The sequence below is a fragment of the Triticum urartu genome, chromosome 5A, assembly GCF_056163025.1.
Source record: "Triticum urartu cultivar PI428250 chromosome 5A, HENAU_Tu73, whole genome shotgun sequence".
NCBI lineage: Eukaryota > Viridiplantae > Streptophyta > Magnoliopsida > Poales > Poaceae > Triticum > Triticum urartu.
The window spans coordinates 582281298-582301715 of NC_141877.1; positions in this window are offsets into that span (position 1 = coordinate 582281298).

The following is a 20418-nucleotide window of genomic DNA, read 5'->3' on the forward strand; positions in this document are numbered from 1 at the left end:
CTATATATAGGGGAGAGGGAGGAGGGTGCGCCCCCTCTAGGGTTCCCACCCCTAGGGGGGGCGGCAGCCCTAGATGGGAAACAAGGGGCGGCCAAGAGGGAGAGAGAGGGAGGCGCCCCCTAGGGTGGGCCTTAGGCCCATCTAAGCCTAGGGTTTGCTCCTTTTTTTCCTCCTAGCTGCCCCTTGGGCCTTGTGGGAGGTGCACCAGCCCACTCAGGGGCTGGTCCCTCACCACTCTTGGCCCATGCAAGCCTCCGAGGTTGGTGGCCCCACTTGGTGGACCCCCGGGACCCTCCCGGTGGTCCCGGTACATTACCGATAAACCCCGAAACCTTTCCGGTGACCAAAACAGGACTTCCCATATATAAATCTTTACCTCCGGACCATTCCAGAACTCCTCGTGACGTCCGGGATCTCATCCGGGACTCCGAACAACATTCGGTAACCACATACAAACTTCCTTTATAACCCTAGCGTCATCGAACCTTAAGTGTGTAGACCCTACGGGTTCGGGAGACATGCAGACATGACCGAGACGTTCTCCGGCCAATAACCAACAGCGGGATCTGGATACCCATGTTGGCTGCCACATGTTCCACGATGATCTCATCGGATGAACCACAATGTCAAGGACTTAATCAATCCCGTATACAATTCCCTTTGTCCATCGGTACGATACTTGCCCGAGATTCGATCGTCGGTATCACGATACCTTGTTCAATCTCGTTACCGGCAAGTCTCTTTACTCGTTCCGTAACACATCATCCCATGATCAACTCCTGGGTCACATTGTGCACATTATGATGATGTCCTACCGAGTGGGCCCAGAGATACCTCTCCGTTTACACGGAGTGACAAATCCCAGTCTCGATTCATGCCAACCCAACAGACACTTTCGGAGATACCTGTAGTGTACCTTTATAGCCACCCAGTTACGTTGTGACGTTTGGCACACCCAAAGTATTCCTACGGTATCCGGGAGTTGCACAATCTCATGGTCTAAGGAAATGATACTTGACATTAGAAAAGCTTTAGCATACGAACTACACGATCTTTGTGCTAGGCTTAGGATTGGGTCTTGTCCATCACATCATTCTCCTAATGATGTGATCCCGTTATCAATGACATCCAATGTCCATGGTCAGGAAACCGTAACCATCTATTGATCAACGAGCCAGTCAACTAGAGGCTTACTAAGGACATGGTGTTGTCTATGTATCCACACATGTATCTGAGTTTCCTATCAATACAATTATAGCATGGATAATAAACGATTATCATGAACAGGGAAATATAATAATAACCAATTTATTATTGCCTCTAGGGCATATTTCCAACAGTCTCCCACTTGCACTAGAGTCAATAATCTAGTTCACACCGCCATGTGATTAACACTCACAGGTCGCATCGCCATGTGACCAACATCCAAGAGTTTACTAGAGTCAATAATCTAGTTCACATCACTATGTGATTAGCACTCAATGAGTTATGGGTTTGATCATGTTGCTTGTGAGAGAGGTTTTAGTCAACGGGTCTGAACCTTTCAGATCCGTGTTTGCTTTACAAATCTCTATGTCATCTCCTAGATGTAGCTACCACGTTCTATTTGGAGCTATTCCAAATAACTGTTCTACTTGGAGCTATTCTAAATTGTTGCTCCAGTATACGTATCCAGTATCTCTACTCAGAGCTATCCGGATAGGTGTTAAGCTTGCATCGACGTAACCCTTTACGACGAACTCTTTTACCACCTCCATAATCGAGAAAATTCCTTAGTCCACTAGTTACTAAGGATAACTTTGACCGCTGTCCTATGATCCATTCTTGGATCACTATTGTACCCCTTGACTGACTCATGGCAAGGCACACTTCAGGTGCGGTACACAGCATAGAATACTGTAGAGCCTACGTCTTAAGCATAGGGGACGACCTTCGTCCTTTTTCTCTATTCTGCCGTGGTCGAGCTTTAAGTCTTAACTTCATACCTTACAACTCAGGCAAGAACTACTTCTTTGACTGATCCATCTTGAACACCTTCAAGATCATGTCAAGGTATGTGCTCATTTGAAAGTACTATTAAGCGTTTTGATCTATCCTTATAGATCTTGATGCTCAATGTTCAAGTAGCTTAATCCAGGCTTTCCATTGAAAAACACTTTTCAAATAACTCTGCATGCTTTCCAGAAATTCTACATCATTTCTGATCAACAATATGTTAACAACATATACTCATCAGAAATTCTATAGTGCTCCCACTCACTTCTTTGGAAATACAAGTTTCTCATAAACTTTGTATGCACCCAAAATCTTTGATCATCTCATCAAAGCATACATTCCAACTCCGAGATGCTTACTCCAGTCCTTAGAAGGATTGCTGGAGCTTTGCATACTTATTAGCATCTTTCAGGATTGACAAAACCTTCTGGTTGTATCACATACAACCTTTCCTCAAGAAAATCGTCGAGGAAACAACCTATCTGCAAGATTTCATAAATAATGCAATAATCGCTAATATAATTCCAACAGACTCTTAGCATCGCTACGAGTGAGAAAGTCTCATCGTAGTCAACTCCTTGAACTTGTCAGAAAACATCTTAACGACAAGTCGAGCTTTCTTAATGGTGATAATTACCATCATTGTCCGTCTTCCTTTTAAAATCCATCTGTACTCAATAGCCTTACGACCATCGAGCCGTTCTGCCAAAGTCTACACTTTGTTTTCATACATGGATCCTCTCTCAGATTTTATGGCCTCGAGCCATTTATCGGAATCCGGGCCCACCATTGCTTCTCCATAGTTCGTAGGTTCATTGTTGTCTAGCAACATGACTTCCATGACAGGATTACGTACCACTCTGAAGTAGTACGCATCCTTGTCATCCTACGAGGTTTGGGAGTGACTTGATCCGAAGTCTCATAATCGATATCATAAGCTTCCACTTCAATTGGTGTAGGTGCCACAGGAACAACTCTTTGTGCCCTGCTATACACTAGTTGAAGTAACGGTTCAATAACCTCATCAAGTCTCCACCATCCTCCCACTCAATTCTCGAGACAAACCTTTTCCTCGAGAAAGAACCTGATTCAAGAAAAACAATCCCTTATTGCTTTTGAATCTGAGACAGGAGGTATACCCAACTATTTTTGGGTGTCCTATGAAGATGCATTTATCCGCTTTGGGTTCGAGCTTATCATCCTGAAACTTTTTCACATAAGCGTCGCAGCCCAAACTTTTAAGAAATGACAGCTTAGGTTTCTCTAAACCATAGTTCATACGGTGTCATCTCATCGGAATTACGTGGTGCCCTATTTAAAGTGAATGTGGTTGTCTCTAATGCCTAACCCATAAACTATCGTGGTAATTTGATAAGAGACATCATGGTATGCATCATATCCAATAGGGTGCAGTTACGATGCTCGGACACACCATCACACTATGGTGTTCCAGGCTGTATTAGTTGTGAAACAATTTCCACAATGTCTTAATTCTGTGCCAAACTCGTAATTAAGATATTCATCCCTATGATCATATCATAGATCTTTTATCCTCTTGTCACGACGATCTTTCAACTTCACCCTGAAATTACTTGAACCTTTCAATAATTCAGACTCGTGATTCATCAAGTAAATATACTCAATATCTACTCAAACCATCTGTGAAGTAAGAACATAATGATATCCACTACACGCCTCAGCACTCATTGGACTGCACACATCAAAATGTATTTCTTCCAACAAGTTGCTTTCTTGTTCCATTTTACTGAAACTGAGGCTTTCGGTCATCTTGCCCATGTGGTATGATTTGCATGTCTCAAGTGATTCAAAAATCAACTGAGTCCAAACGGTCCATCTGCATCGAGTTTCTTCATGCGTATACACCAATAGACATGGTTCGCATGTCTCAAACTTTTCAAAAACGAGTGAGTCCAAAGATCCATCAACATGGAGCTTCTTCATGCGTTTTATACCGATATGACTTAAGTGGCAGTGCCACAAGTAGGTGGTACTATCATTATTATCCTATATCTTTTGGCATGAACATGTGTATCACTACGATCGAGATTCAATAAACCATTCATTTTAGGCGTAAGACCATTGAAGGTATTACTCAAATAAACAGAGTAACCATTATTCTCCTTAAATGAATAACCGTATTGTGATAGATGTAATCCAATCATGTCTATGCTCAACGCAAACACCAATCTCGATGGTAGAGGGAGCGTACGATATTTGATCAACCTTGGAAATACTTCCAACACATATCGTCATCTCACCTTTAGCCAGTCTCTGTTTATTCCGTAGCTTTTATTTCGAGTTACTAACACTTAGCAACCGAACCGGTATCTAATACCCTGGTGCTACTAGGAGTACTAGTAAAGTACACATCAACACAATGTATATCCAATATACTTCTATCGACCTTGCCAGCCTTCTAATCTACCAAGTATCTAGGGTAATTCTGCTCCAGTGGTTGTTCCCCTTATTACAGAAGCACTCAGTCTCGGGTTTGGGTTCAACCTTGGTTTCTCCACTAGAGTAGCATCTGATTTGCTATTTCATGAAGTATCCTTTCTTGCCCTTGCCCTTCTTGAAACTAGTGGTTTCACCAACCATCAACAATTGATGCTCCTTCTTGATTTCTACTTTTGTGGTGTCAAACATCGCGAATATCTCAAGGATCATCATATATGTCCCTGATATATTATAGTTCATCACGAAGCTCTAGCAGCTTGGTGGTAATGACTTTGGAGAAACATCACTATCTCATCTGGAAGATCAACTCCCACTCGATTTAAATGATTGTTGTACTCAGACAATCTGAGCACAAACTTAACAATTGAGCTTTTCTCCTTAGTTTGTAGGCTAAGAAAATCGTCGGAGGTCTTATACCTCTTGACGTGGGCACGAGCCTGAAATCCCAATTTCAGCCCTCAAAACATCTCATATGTTTTGTGACGTTTCAAAAACGTCTTCGGTGCCTCAACACTAAACCGTTTAACTGAACTATCATGTAGTTATCAAAACGTGTATCTCAGATGTTCGCAACATCCACAGACAACGTTCGAGGTTCAGCACACTGAGCGGCGCATTAAGGACATAAGCCTTCTAAGAAGCAATGAGGACAATCCTCAGTTTACGGACCTAGTCCGCATAATTGCTACTATCAACTTTCAACTAAATTTTCTCTAGGAACATAACTAAACAGTAGAACAGAAGCGCGAGCTATGACATAATTTGCAAAGACCTTTTGACTATGTTCAGGATAATTAAGTTCATCTTATGAACTCCCACTTAGATAGACATCCCTCTAGTCATCTAAGTGATTACATGATCCGAGTTAACTAGGCCGTGTCCGATCATCACGTGAGACGGACTAGTCAACGTCGGTGAACATCTTCATGTTGATCGTATCTTCTATACGACTCATGCTCGACCTTTCGGTCTTCTGTGTTCCGAGGCCATGTCTATACACATGCTAGGCTCGTCAAGTTAACCCTAAGTGTTTTGCATGTGTAAAACTGTCTTACACCCGTTGTATGTGAACGTAGGGATCTATCACACCCGATCATCACGTGGTGCTTCGAAACAACGAACTTTAGCAACGGTGCACAGTTAGGGGAGAACACATTCTTGAAATTTTAATGAGGTATCATCTTATTTACTACCGTCGTTCTAAGCAAATAAGATGTATAAACATGATAAACATCACATGCAATCAAATAGTGACATGATATGGCCAATATCACTTTGCTCCTTTTGATCTCCATCTTCGGGGCTCCATGATCATCATCGTCACCGGCATGACACCATGATCTCCATCATCATGATCTCCATCATCGTGTCTTCTTGAAGTTGTCACGTCATCTATTACTTCTACTACTACAGCTAACGGTTAGCAATAAAGTAAAGTAATTACATGACGTTTATGTTGACACGCAGGTCATAAATAAATTAAGACAACTCCTATGGCTCTTGCCGGTTGTCATACTCATCGACATGCAAGTCATGATTCCTATTACAAGAACATGATCATCTCATACATCACGTATATCATTCATCACATCCTTTGGCCATATCACATCACATAGCATACCCTGCAAAAACAAGTTAGACGTCCTCTAATTGTTGTTTGCATGTTTTACGTGGCTGCTATGGGTTTCTAGCAAGAACGTTTCTTACCTACGCAAAACCACAACGTGATATGCCAATTGCTATTTACCCTTCATAAGGACCCTTTTCACCAATGTGATATCCCGTATACAATTCCCTTTGTCCATCGGTACGATACTTGCCCGAGATTCGATCGTCGGTATCACGATACCTTTTTCAATCTCGTTACCGGCAAGTCTCTTTACTCGTACCGTAACACATCATCCCGTGATCAACTCCTTGGTCACATTGTGCACATTATGATGATGTCCTACCGAGTGGGCCCAGAGATACCTCTCCGTTTACACGGAGTGACAAATCCCAGTCTCGATTCGTGCCAACCCAACAGACACTTTCGAAGATACCTGTAGTGTACCTTTATAGCCACCCAGTTACCTTGTGACGTTTGGCACACCCAAAGTATTCCTACGGTATCCAGGAGTTGCACAATCTCATGGTCTAAGGAAATGATACTTGACATTAGAAAAGCTTTAGCATACGAACTACACGATCTTTGTGCTAGGCTTAGGATTGGGTCTTGTCCATCACATCATTCTCCTAATGATGTGATCCCGTTATCAATGACATCCAATGTCCATGGTCAGGAAACCGTAACCATCTATTGATCAACGAGCCAGTCAACTAGAGGCTTACTAGGGACATGGTGTTGTCTATGTATCCACACATGTATCTGAGTTTCCTATCAATACAATTATAGCATGGAGAATAAAAGATTATCATGAACAGGGAAATATAATAATTACCAATTTATTATTGCCTCTAGGGCATATTTCCAACACTAAGAACCTTCAAGGTGCTGGACACCCTTGACCTCTGCCTCTATACCTAGTAAACAATGTTGCCAATGCGCCAATGCTCCCGTTGCCTATCATTCCTATCACTGCATTATTTTCCAGTCAACATGCTCGGGCAATATTACTGGCGTGTACAATTACAATTGTTGAGAGACATTACCAAGTAACCTAGATATATAACATGAGTCGTATGGTAGACAAGAATACAAAGAGTATGTAAGGGGTTGAGCTCTACCAATGTTCGAAGTGTTGGGAGAAGCAGTTATCACTAGTGCAGAACCGGGCAATAGCACCGGTTCATAAGGCCCTTTAGTGCCGGTTCCATAACCGGCACTAAAGTGTGGTCACTAAAGGCCCCCCCACTTTAGTACCGGTTCAGCACGAACCGGTGCTAAAGGGCAACCACGTGGCACGAGCCAGCTCCGGGGGCCGGGAGCCCTTTAGTACCGGTTGGTAACACCAACCGGCACTAAAATGTTTGGGGTTTTTTGGTTTTATGATTTCTTTTTCATTTAATTTTGTGTTTTCCATTTTAATTCTTTTGCATTTGCTGGTATTTTACGATACTACACATTGTACACGTTATGCATATATATATATATATATATAAATAGAATTTCTAGTAGAACCAATCATATATATATCATCAATGTCTCACAAACCACCATATTAATTCACACATACACACATGTATAGCTATATACAATTTCTCCTACATATGCATGTTGCCTTCGGAGCCAGTGGCATTAGCCTAATTGGTGCCTTCGGAGCACGATGACAATTGGAAGTGGTTCATGACCTGGTCGATGGGGGCGGTAGCGGGTAATAGTATTCTCCCTTCGGATTTATGACATGGTCAAGCAAAAATTCCGCTATTTCCTCTTGAAGTGCTTCTACGCGCTCCGTTTCTAGGAGCTTGTCCCACACCTCTTTGAACTGTTAAGAAGGAGATCAATATGCATGTGTATTAGTTGTGTGACTAGATATCGATAATGGTGTAAAAATTGTGAATAGTGTACTGACAAGCGTACCCATTCCTGTCTTTGAGATCTGCTCCTTTCGGACGCCATCATGCGAATGTTCTCGCAAACGCAGAATGCACACAGATCAGTCCCCTGCGCCTGCTTCAGGGCCTTTATTACGCGAATGGAATTTAATTTGATCAGATAATAATTAATCAAGCATGATAATTAAAGAGATGGCAGCTAGCTAGCTAGCTAGTACTACTTAATTACTTACCTTGGGTCGAAACCATTTCAGCTGTCGTTTCCATTCGCCTTCCGTGACGCTGATGAACCTTGCCCAAGCCCTGCCTGCCGACAAAGAAAATGAATAAAGGGGTTATTAAATAGTTCATATCATGAAATGACGAACTAAATAGGCCGAGATATATAGTTAATAATGATTGAAATTACCTGTTGACTATCCCAAACAAGATGTTATAGTCACTATTTGCTTTGAGTAGTGAGTCCAGTATTTGAACTGTTCCGGCGTCAACTTTAATGATACACAAGATCCAGTGAAATCTGCATGCACACACGTTTGCATGCATGTCTTAATTAAGCGGGCATATGTAAGCAAAAACATGTAGCTAGCTAGTAGGCAAAAACACAGAATTTGTAGTACAAGAAAGTGTGACTCACTGGAAGTTGTAAGGAAGTAGTATATCTTCATTGTATTTGAGGCGCTTCAAGAACTCTAGCATGCTGTCCTCTACCTGCTTTTCATGATGCTTGTTTATTTTCCATGTGTATTCATTAACGGTGTTTGGGTCAATGAACCCAATGCCATAGCGTCCACCTTTTCTCATTTCATACATCTTCATCCTGCATAATACCATAGAAAAGAATATAGTGAGGATAATTACAGGTAATGATTGATCAAAAGGATCACTACAGCTAGCTTGAGACTTAAATTACAGAAAGAAATCACTTATAGACAATAGCAACTGACGATAGATTTGTCGAGTGCGTCTTGATTGTATAACTGAAACAGTTCAGAATACTCAACGGTCACAGGTTTCTCATGGTAGTAATGATCCTTCTTGACTTGCACCATGAGGGACTCTCGATCGGATCTCTTAGTAATATCCATGTACCATTGATGCAATTCATACATTCTCGTTGGGAGCTTCTTGACCTTTTCTGGCATGACCAAAGGTTGGCCCCGGGCATATTTCCATTTTATTTCCTCCTCTGTAAGCACAGGCATGTCCTCGATCTCGAGGAGTTGTCCAACAGTGATTTTGAGAGTTTCAGCCTGCATTATATGCTCCTGGGTTATTACCACATCGCCCACCTCGGGAACGTAAACTGTTTGGCCACAATAATATTGGGCGCGCGTACTGTCACGTGTTGTTGGCGGCACAACAAGCGAGGGGATCGATTGCGCCGCCTATTCTCCCAGCTGGGCAACGGTTTTCCTGCATTTTTTGACAGCTGCTTGTTGTTTGCTCGAGCTCGAGCTCGCCTCCTTCTGTAGATGTTGTCGATGTAACTTCCTAATGTGGCACTCATAGTCTGTGTCAACAGGCTTAGGAGCTGGTGGTTGAGCCATACGAATGAAGTGGTCAACTACTTCCACAGGCACTTTCTCCCTTGGCGGCGGTGGCGGTTTCGGTCCAAAATGGGCGTCGACTTCTGCCCGCACTATGGCATTGGTTTGCTCCTCAGTCCTGTCGTAAGCCCTCTCAGGAAGAGGAATAGTGAGGTTTGGACCATATTTATATCGCTTGCCTCCACCTGTACTTCCTGTACTATGACCTCGACTCGTACTGCTATGCACCATAGCTGCGGGGTGTCTCTTCTGCGATTGCTGAGGCGGCGGAGATGGCTGACGGGGCTGAGTTGGACGAGGAGGAGTGGCCTGAAGCTGTGCCGGACTTGCAGTGGCCTGAGGTTGTGCCGGACTTGGAGGAGGAGTGGACGTCTGACGTTGTGTCGGACTTGGAGGAGGAGTGGCCTGACACTTTGCCGGACTTGGAGGAGGAGGAGTGGCCTCACGCGTTGGTGGACTTGGAGGAGCAGGAGTCTGCTGACTCGGTGGCGGACTTCGATGAGGAGTCGGGTGATGTGCTGTCGGTGGCCTTCGAAAGATGATGCAATCCTTTCTCCATAGGATGATACGATGTTTGGCATCTCCGAGTGTGTGCTCCTCGTCACCTCCAGGAATGTCAAGCTCTAGCCCCGAATATTGGTCCACCACCTCATCAACCATGACACGAGCATAGCCTGCTGGAATCGGGTTGCAATGGAAGGTTGCATCGGGGGAATTTGTATAAGCAACGCCGTCCGCCACCTTCAAGGATATGTTCTTAATTTTGAAGTGTAGCTCGCAGTTAGTGTTCTCCGCGATGTCATCCACGGGGTATCTATCCAGCATTGCGTCAAACAGGGTAGAACCCACACTGCTTCTCGGCATGGATGGGGCGGTGGTATCCAATGCTGGATCATCCGCTAGCTGCTGCAGCTGCTGAGACCCCCTTTGCTGGCTAAGTGAGTTGATCTGCTGCTGCTGCCGCTGGAATTTGATTGCCAAGTCCGCGTGCGCTGATTCTAGGCCTTGAAGGAGTTCATAGTCGAGCTTCCTCTGCTCCACCTCCATCTTCCTCTTCTTCTCCTCCACAATCTTCTTTCTCGCACGGGTTCTGTAGTCGGCATTCTAGTCCGAAAACCCCTCATACCACGGAATAGCGCCCAGGCCTCGTGTTCTTCCCGGGTGTTCAGGATTTCCCAGGGCACGCGTAAGCTCGTCGTTCTCTCTGTTGGGATCGAACAACCCGGATCGAGCCTCTTCTATTGCAACAAGTAGCTTATCTTCGGCTCCGTCCAGACATGCCTTCTTGGAAACTTTGCCTGTCTTCGGGTCCAACTCCCCCCCCATGCGCATAGAACCAAGTCCTGCACCTGGGGGGCCAGCTCAATGTTTCTGGAGTGACACCTGCATCCAGCATCTCTTTCTTAGACTTATCCCACTTAGGCATTCCCACCGCATAGCCACCTGGCCCCAGCTTATGGAACTTATCCTTTTTTGCGGCATTGGCCTTTTTTATTCTTGACCGTTCCTTAGATAATTCTGAATCCTTGAATTTCACAAAATCGTCCCAATGAGCACTTTGATTCTCTAGTGTTCCCTCGAATACTGGAGTCTTCCTTCCTCCCTTGACGTACTTGTCCCATTCACGATTCTTGTGGTTCTTGAATGCAACCGCCATCTTCCTAAGAGCAGCGTCCTTGACTTTCTGCACATCTGCTTCTGTGAAATGATCTTGTTGGGTGAAATGTTCCACGAGAGTATCCCAAAGCAGACTTTTTTGTCTGTCGTCGACAAAAGTAAGATCTGGACCTGGCTTTGCTGGCTCTCTCCATTCTTGAAGGGAGATCGGGAGTTGGTCCTTCACAAGAACTTCACAAGAACGCCACAGGATCATAGCTGAAGTGAGATCCCTGAAGAAACAGCCAAGTATTGGAGAACCTGCCGCCCTCTAACGCAACCATGTAGCGATGGACGTGCTCGTCCTCCTCCCTGACACGGCGACGTACCACCTCCGGCGGGGCCGGCTCCCTCCGCACCAAAACTGGCCCACGCGAACGCTAGCAAATGAGATCAGGGTCGACGACGGGACCCGGGGCCGGGTTCCTCATCAAGCGGCGCGCCCCTCCAGGCAGCACCTCCCAGTGCCAGCCCGGCAGAGCCCAGTCCCGGACATGGGTCAGTCGGACGTCGTCGCGGACGGGTCGACGGCGAGGATGCGGGCCGGGCATCGTCGAGAACAAATACTAGCTATATGCCCGCAAAAAGTAAATTTTTTTAATGATTGGATTTTGATAACTAAAATTTCTAACATTTCTATATAACACTAATTATGCTATCATTGCATATGTCAAAATTCTATATGCTATTTCATACTAATTAAGCATCTAACACTAAAAACAGAAAACACAACTTTTATACATCCATTAAAAAACTGAAAAACAACATTATATAAAAAATTTCCATAATAATTAAACACTAATTATATCCATCTAACATGCATTCATACATATATACTAGTGAAAAAATAATAATCTAAAGAATCTAAACTAATTAAACATACAAAATACGTATATACTAATATATACATGCATTAATTCATACATATGTACGTGTGTGTGTGTGTATGGGCTCGGGGAGGGGCGGCGCCCATGGTGGCCGCCGGGGGCGAGGGAGAGGGGTTAGAGGGCCGGGGGAGAGCTCACAGCGGGGCGACGGCGACGGCGAGGTGACGGCTGGGGGCGGCGACGGGCCGGGGCGTGACGCAGCGGCGGCGACGCGGGGACGGCGCGACAGGGACGGGCCCGAGGCGGCGACGGAGACGAGGGCGGCGACGGGGACGGGGGCGGCGACAGCGACGGTGTCGATCGATCGGGGCGCGCGGGCGGTGCTTCAATGGGGAAACAGAGGAAGAAATAGAGGGAGAATGAAATTTTCGTAAGTGTTGTATATATAGAAGGCACCTTTAGTACCGGTTGGAGCCACCAACCGGTACTAAAGGCCTGTTTTGGCCAGGCCAAGCGGCGGGAACCGCACCCCCTTTAGTACCGGTTGGTGGCTCCAACCGGTACTCAAGGCCCCCCTTTATACCGGTTGGTGCCACGAACCGGTACTAAAGGGGGTGCGCTGGCGCAGGTGCGGTGCGCAAGTTTAGTCCCACCTCGCTAGCCGAGGGGCGACCGCACTGGTTTATAAACCCCCGTGCGGTAGCTCTCTCGAGCTCCTCTCCAAAGCAGGCCTACTGGGCCTACATGTTTTGTGCTGCCCTGTTGGCCTACTGGGCCTTTGCGGGCCTGCATCCTGGCCCAACAACAGGTTGGGTTTCTAGTCATATGCAGGCCGCTCTGGCCTAGTAGGCGGGCTTTTTTTTAATTTTTTTTGCTTTATTTATTTTTGAGTTGTTTTTTTGTGTATTTAGCGTTTCTTTGTGAATATTTTTTCTTTAGGTACAAAAAATTACAAACTTTCTGTTAGTGCCTGTAGTTTTCAAATTTGAATAGTTTAAATTTTGAATTATCTGAAATTAGTGTGAATCACTAGTTTGTGAATAACTTAACTTTAAAAATCAGTAAAGGCATGAAAGAATTTGTTTGCACATAAAATTTCTTCGCGTTTCAAATGCCAAAACACATAATTAACTACCCTAACTATTACAGAGATTCCCTTCTGGGTGTGAAACACAGAAGAAAGTGATGATAGTGAAGCCGATCACATCCCAGATCTTTGGGTGTGAAACTTTTTTTTCGCGTGTGTCCCTTTGCGTCGTAACCATGGAAAATCTTCATCATTTAACGAGATGCTCGGGTCAATATTCACTGTGAATGGAGCAATTTCATCAAACTTTTCATAATGTTCTGACTTGTCTGTCTTGTCATCCACTCCCACGATGTTTCTCTTCCCAGAAAGAACTATGTGCCACTTTGGCTCATCGTACGATGCATTCGCTTCCTTATCTTTTCTTTTTCTTGGCTTGGTAGACATGTCCTTCACATAGAAAACCTGTGCCACATCATTGGCTAGGACGAATGGTTCGTCTGCATACGCAAGATTGTTGAGATCCACTGTTGTCATTCCGTACTGCGGGTCTTCCGTTACCCCGCCTCGTGTCATATTGACCCATTTGCACCGAAACAAAGGAACCTTCAAACCACGTCGATAGTCAAGTTCCCATATGTCCTGTATATAACCATAATATGTTTCCTTTCCCGTCTTGGTTTCTGCATCAAAGCGGACACCACTGTTTTGGTTGGTGCTCTTCTTATCTTGGGCGATCGTGTAAAATGTATTACCATTTATCTCGTACCCTTTGAAAGTCATTATATTCGAAGATGGTAACTGGGACAGCAAGTACAGATCATCTTCAATAGAGGTGTCATGCATGGTACGTGTCTGCAACCAGCTGGCGAAACTCCTGGTTTGTTCACGTGTAATCCAGTCATCAGACCGCTCCGGGTGTTTGGAGCATAGCAAATTCTTGTGTTCATCCATATACGGAGCCACCAAGGCGGAATTCTGTAGAACTGTGTAGTGTGCTTCAGTGAGAGAATGACCGTCCATACATATTATTTGTTCCCCTCCTAGCATGCCTTTTCCATCCAGTCTGCCCTTATGCCGCGATTCAGGAACACCAATCGGCTTAAGGTCAGGAATAAAGTCAATACAAAACTCAATGACCTCCTCATTTTGACGGCCCTTGGAGATGGTTCCTTCTGGCCTAGCACGGTTATGAACATATTTCTTTAAGACTCCCATGAACCTCTCAAAGGGGAACATATTGTGTAGAAATACAGGACCCAAAACGTTAATCTCTTCGCATAGGTGAACTAGGACGTGCGTCATGATGTTGAAGAAGGATGGTGGGAACACCAACTCGAAACTGACAAGACATTGCACCAAATCATTCCCTAACCTTGGTATGATTTTTGGATCGATTACCTTCTAAGAGATTGCATTGAGAAATGCACATAGCTTCACAATGGCTAATCGAACGTTTTCCGGTAGAAGCCCCCTCAATGCAACCGGAAGCAGTTGCATCATAATCACGTGGCAGTCATGAGACTTTAGGTTCTGGAACTTTTTCTCTGCCATGTTTATTATTCCCTTTATATTCGACGAGAAGCCAGACGGTACCTTAATACTGAGCAGGCATTCAAAGAAGATTTCCTTCTCTTCTTTGGTAAGAGCGTAGCTTGCATGACCCTGATGTATGCCGTCTTTTCCGTGCATATGTTGCTGGTCCTCTCGTGCCTCAGGTGTATCTTTTTTCTTCCCATACATGCCCAAGAAGCCAAGCAGGGTCAGACAAAGATTCTTCGTCACGTGCATCACGTCGATTGCGGAGCGGACCTCTAGGTCTTTCCAATAGGGCAGGTCCCAAAATATAGATTTCTTCTTCCACATGGGTGCGCGTCCGTCAGCGTCATTCGGAACAGGTTGTCCACCAGGACCCTTTCCAAAGACCACCTTCAAATCCTTGACCATATCATGTACATCAGCACCAGTACGGTGGCGAGGCTTCGTCCGGTGATCCGCCTCACCTTTGAAATGCTTGCCTTTCTTTCTTACGGGATGCCTGCTTGGAAGAAATCGACGATGTCCCAGGTACACATTCTTCTTACAATTAGCCAAATATATACTGTCGGTATCGTCCAAACAGTGCGTGCATGCGCGGTATCCCTTGTTTGTCTGTCCTGAAAGGTTACTGAGAGCAGGCCAATCATTGATGGTCACGAACAGCAACGCCTTTAGGTCAAATTCTTCCCCCATGTGCTCATCCCATGCACGTACACTTGTTCCATTCCACAGTTGTAAGAGTTCTTCAACTAATGGCCTTAGGTACACATCAATGTCGTTGCCGGGTTGCTTAGGGCCTTGGATGAGCACTGGCATCATAATGAACTTCCGCTTCATGCACAACCAAGGAGGAAGGTTATACAAACATAGAGTCACAGGCCAGGTGCTATGGTTGCTACTCTGCTCTCCAAAAGGATTAATGCCATCTGCGCTTAGACCAAACCATACGCTCCTTGCGTCATCTGCAAACTCCTTCCCATACTTTCTTTCGATTTTTCTCCACTGTGACCCGTCAGCAGGTACTCTCAACTTTCCGTCTTTCTTACGGTCTTCTCTGTGCCATCGCATCGCCTTGGCATGCTCTTTATTTTGGAACAAACGTTTCAACCGTGGTATTATAGGAGCATACCACATCACCTTGGCAGGAATCTTCTTCCTAGGGCGCTCGCCCTCAACATCACCAGGGTCATCGCGGCTGATCTTATAGCACAATGCACCACATACCGGGCAAGCGTTCAAATCCTCGTACTCACCGCGGTAGAGGATGCAATCATTAGGGCATGCATGTATCTTCTACACCTCTAACCCTAGAGGGCAGACAGCCTTCTTTGCTTCGTACGTACTCTCGGGAAATTCGTTGTCCTTTGGAAGAATATCCTTTATCATTACCAGCAACTTTCCAAATCCCTTGTCAGATACACCATTCTCTGCCTTCCATTGCAGCAATTCCAGTGTGGTGCCCAGCTTTTTCTTGTCACCTACGCAATTCGGGTACAACAATTTTTTGTGATCCTCTAACATGCGCTGCAACTTCTTCTTCTCCAAATCACTTGCGCAGTTTCTCTTTGCATTGGCAATGGCCCGACCTAGATCATCAACGGGCTCATCTGATGCCTCTTCTTCAGCTTCTTCCCGCATTGCCGGCTCAGCTTCTTCCCGCATTACTGGCTCAGCTTCTTCCCCCATTGTTGTATCATCGTATTCAGGGAACCCATGGCCAGGATAGCTGTCGTTGTCCTCTTCTTCTTCATTGTCTTCCATCATAACCCCTCTTTCTCCGTGCTTGGTCCAAACATTATAGTGAGGCATGAAACCGGACTTAAACAGGTGGACGTGAATGGTTCTTGACGTAGAGTAATTGTGACCATTCTTACAGCGAGCACATGGACAAGGCATAAAACCATCCGCCCGCTTGTTTGCCTCAGCCGCAAGCAGAAAAGTATGCACGCCCTCAACGAACTGGGGAGAGCATCGGTCATCGTACATCCATTGCCGGCTCATCTTCATTACACAACACCGAATAGACCAAATTAATACAAGTTCATACATAAAGTTCATACAACACTTAAATGCAACAAACAAATAACTCTCTAGCTAAAGCATTTAAATGCAACAACAAATACGGTCAAGATCGCAACTAAGGTAACAATGGATCCAACAGCATAATGATACCAAGCCTCACTATCGATGGCATATTTTCTAATCTTTCTAATCTTCAAGCGCATTTTCTCCATCTTGATCTTGTGATCATCGACGACATCGGCAACATGCAACTCCAATTCCATCTTCTCCCCCTCAATTCTTTTCAATTTTTCTTTCAAGTACTCGTTTTCTCTTTCAACTAAATTTAACCTCTCGACAATAGGATCGGTTGGAATTTCCGGTTCACATACCTCCTAGAAAAAATTGCATATAAATCAAATACTAGCACATATATATATATATCCTCCCAAATTACTAAACTCACAAATTAATCACTATATAAAGCATTGCAAGAGCTAATCTAGCAATGAGAGATGAAAGGACAAAGTTGCTAACCTTTGTGATCATTTGAATGGATGGGGGCCTTCAAATCTTGACAAATTTTGGGCAAAATGTGTGATGAGCTCGAGAGGAAGAGGGGAAGAACAGAGAGAGGAGAGGGGAAAGGGGAAGAACAGAGCGAGCTCAGGTGGACGAAGGGTTTATGTAGGACGACCTTTAGTACCGGTTCGTGCCAAGAACCGGTACTAAAGGGGCTGGAGGGGCCCCAGTCTGACAACATCCTGCCACCACTCTCATTAGTACCGGTTCGTGGCATGAACCGGTGCTAAAGGTTCGCCATGAACTGGTACTAATGAAAGCGGCCCGGCTAGCCGTTGGAACCGGCACTAATGTATACATTAGTGCCGGCTCAAATACAAACCGGCACTAATGTGCTTCACATTTGACCCTTTTTCTACTAGTGTATTTCGTTCAGTATGGGCATGTTTGGTTGAGAACTTGAATTCTCTGTATAGACAAGATAGGCATCGACCTTTTGGTGCCAAAGCATGTTATACATACAACTCCATCTTGTTCAGTGATCATAAGTAATTACTCCTACTATAAAGCTAGAACTTGAGCCCATGTTCCGACTTCTGACAAACTGAAAACATCTTGGTCTCACCCAAATTTCAAGCATACTTACAGTTATAATCAATCTATCATGGCAACTTGGCAAGGCCAAGCATAGGAAATCTGATGCATAAGCATTGAGCAAACAGAGAAAGCCTATGTACGCTCGTTAGGACATCAAATCCGAGATCAGAGGCTACAACCTGAACAAATGTTCTGATTTCTGAATAACTTACTACATTTTTTCCTCACCCCAAAAGTTCAAGCATAGTGAACAGTTATAATCAATCAGCCATGGCACAGAAAATCTGATGCATACCCATCAAACAAAGTGAGCAAGCTAATGTATGCATGCTTGTTAGGACATCTTGGCCTATCCACAGTTGTATCGTATATCATCCACAACAGAACAAAATAAAGCTACAACCTAAACTCATGTTCTGACTTCAGAATAACTGAAAACATCTTGGCTTGACGCCCTAAATTTCAAGCATACTTACAGTTATAATCAATCAGTCATGACAATTTCGCAAGGCCAGGCATAGATAATCTGATGCACAAGCATTAAACAAACTAAGCAGACTAATCTACGCTTGCTTGTTGGGACATTCAAGCCACAGGTTAGAACGCCCCCATCAAAATCCACACATCTCCTAATTTAATATATCATGCCAAGTTCATAGCCAATCCACAATCCTGCCGTGTCTCGTCCACAGCAGACCGAAACAGCTATTTGTCTGTGGGGGGTGGACGGTGGTACGGCCGCGCTGCGCTGTGGGGCGAGGTAGGGTGGCCGGGCGGGGCGGGGACTGGGGAGGTGCAAGTGTCGGCGGCCCGGCGCGGCAGTGAAGTAGGGGAGAGTCGGGGAGTGGAAGTGACCGGTCGCGGGGAAGTGGAGATGGACCGGCCCGAGCCCGGATGAGATGAGAGCATGGTGGACTGTTGGGTTGGGTGGGTTCGGCGGCACGCGCGCGGTCAAGTGGCAAACTCGTGAGGGAGGGCCACGTCCACTTCATTGCTGTCGACGATAAAGCACAATCCGAAGAAGCACACACTTGACTTGATATTTGCTCACATAAAAACACACTTGGCTTGATCACAATATAAGTCGTAATCTACTCTCCCTAGGGCATGTACATTGGCACTGGGTACAACAAACAAAAGAAGCGCATGACACAAGCATGAGTGCCATCTTGTCTACATGGGTGGACATGTGCATGTGCAGAGGTCGAGAGGTTTTTTCAGAAACAAAGTTATTATGCTGAGCACACTAGGAGTTCGTTGAGCTCATCACATTACCGCGTTAACCTACTCAAGAGCAACATCCATCTCTCCAGAAAACAGGCACTTACTCGACAAGGTGCTCTGATTCCTCACAATCCTATGTTGAAACTCCACACCTTTCCCATGCATCTTTCCTTGAATTTGTTGAGCCGAATATAAATATGGAAGCGTTTCAACCTATTGTAGTAGGCCACGGGTTACGTGTTTATATAGGATCAGAAACGCTGTAGATCACGGCATATACAAGGAAACTTGGAGTACAAGATGATCACGAGATAACTACAAAATATAACAACTAGGCAGGTTCGGTTTAGCCTTATCTCTGACTTAAACCGAACTTACAATAATATCTCGAAGATTCATTCTAGACTATTCTTAACAGCCCCCCTCAATCACACCTTGGTCAAGGTGAGGTTGCGCCTGAAGTTCTCCAAGTCTCTCACAGGTAGTGCCTTTGTAAAGCCATCTGCAATTTGATATTTAGAGGAAACAAACCTTATATCAAGAAGTTTATTTGCAACTCTTTCTCTGACAAAATGTTAGTTAATCACGATGTGCTTAGTACGAGCATGGAACACAGGATTAGCTGACAAATAGGTCGCCTCAAGGTTGTCACACCAAAGGCAAGGAATATCTCTTGTCGGTACTTGAAGTTCCTTTAACAGTGATTGCAACCAAATGATTTCTACTGTAGCATTGGCCACAGACTTGTACTCTGCTTCTGTACTAGATCTCGACACAGTGGGTCGTTTCCTGGCACTCCAAGAAATCAGATTTGGACCAAAGTATACTGCAAAACCACCTGTTGATCTCCTGTCATCAATGTCACCTACCCAGTTTGCATCTGAGAAGGCACCTAGCAAAGTAGATGAGGACTTTCCGTATGCTAATCCCGAATTTATTGTATGCTTTATAAATCTAAGAATTCTTTTCGCCGCAGTCCAATGAACTGTTGTTGGTGCATGCAGATATTGACATATTTTGTTCACCGAAAAAGAAATATCCGGTCTTGTAGTAGTCAAATATTGTAAGGCACCCACAATACTCCTATACCTTGTACTATCCTCTAGCCCAAGTGGCTCTTCATCATGAGCTGACAATTTTTCAGTGCTGGACAAAGGAGTGGGTGCTGGCTTGCAGTCTTTCATACCCACTTTGGTTAAGAGATCAAAAGCATACTTTTCTTGTGTTAGCACAATACCATCATTAATTTTCTTTACCTCTATTCCAAGGAAGAAATGCAAATCTCCCAAGTCCTTCAGGGCAAAGGTTGAGCTCAAATCCTTCAATAATGCTGATATTGCTTGCTGAGAGGAACTTGTTACAATAATGTCATCAACATAGATGAGAACAAATATAGTCACCCCAGACTTATTGAATAAGAAAAGTGAGGTGCCAGCTTTTGAAGGAATAAACCCAAGTTGTTGCAACTTTGAGTTCAGACGAGAATACCATGCTCTTGGAGCTT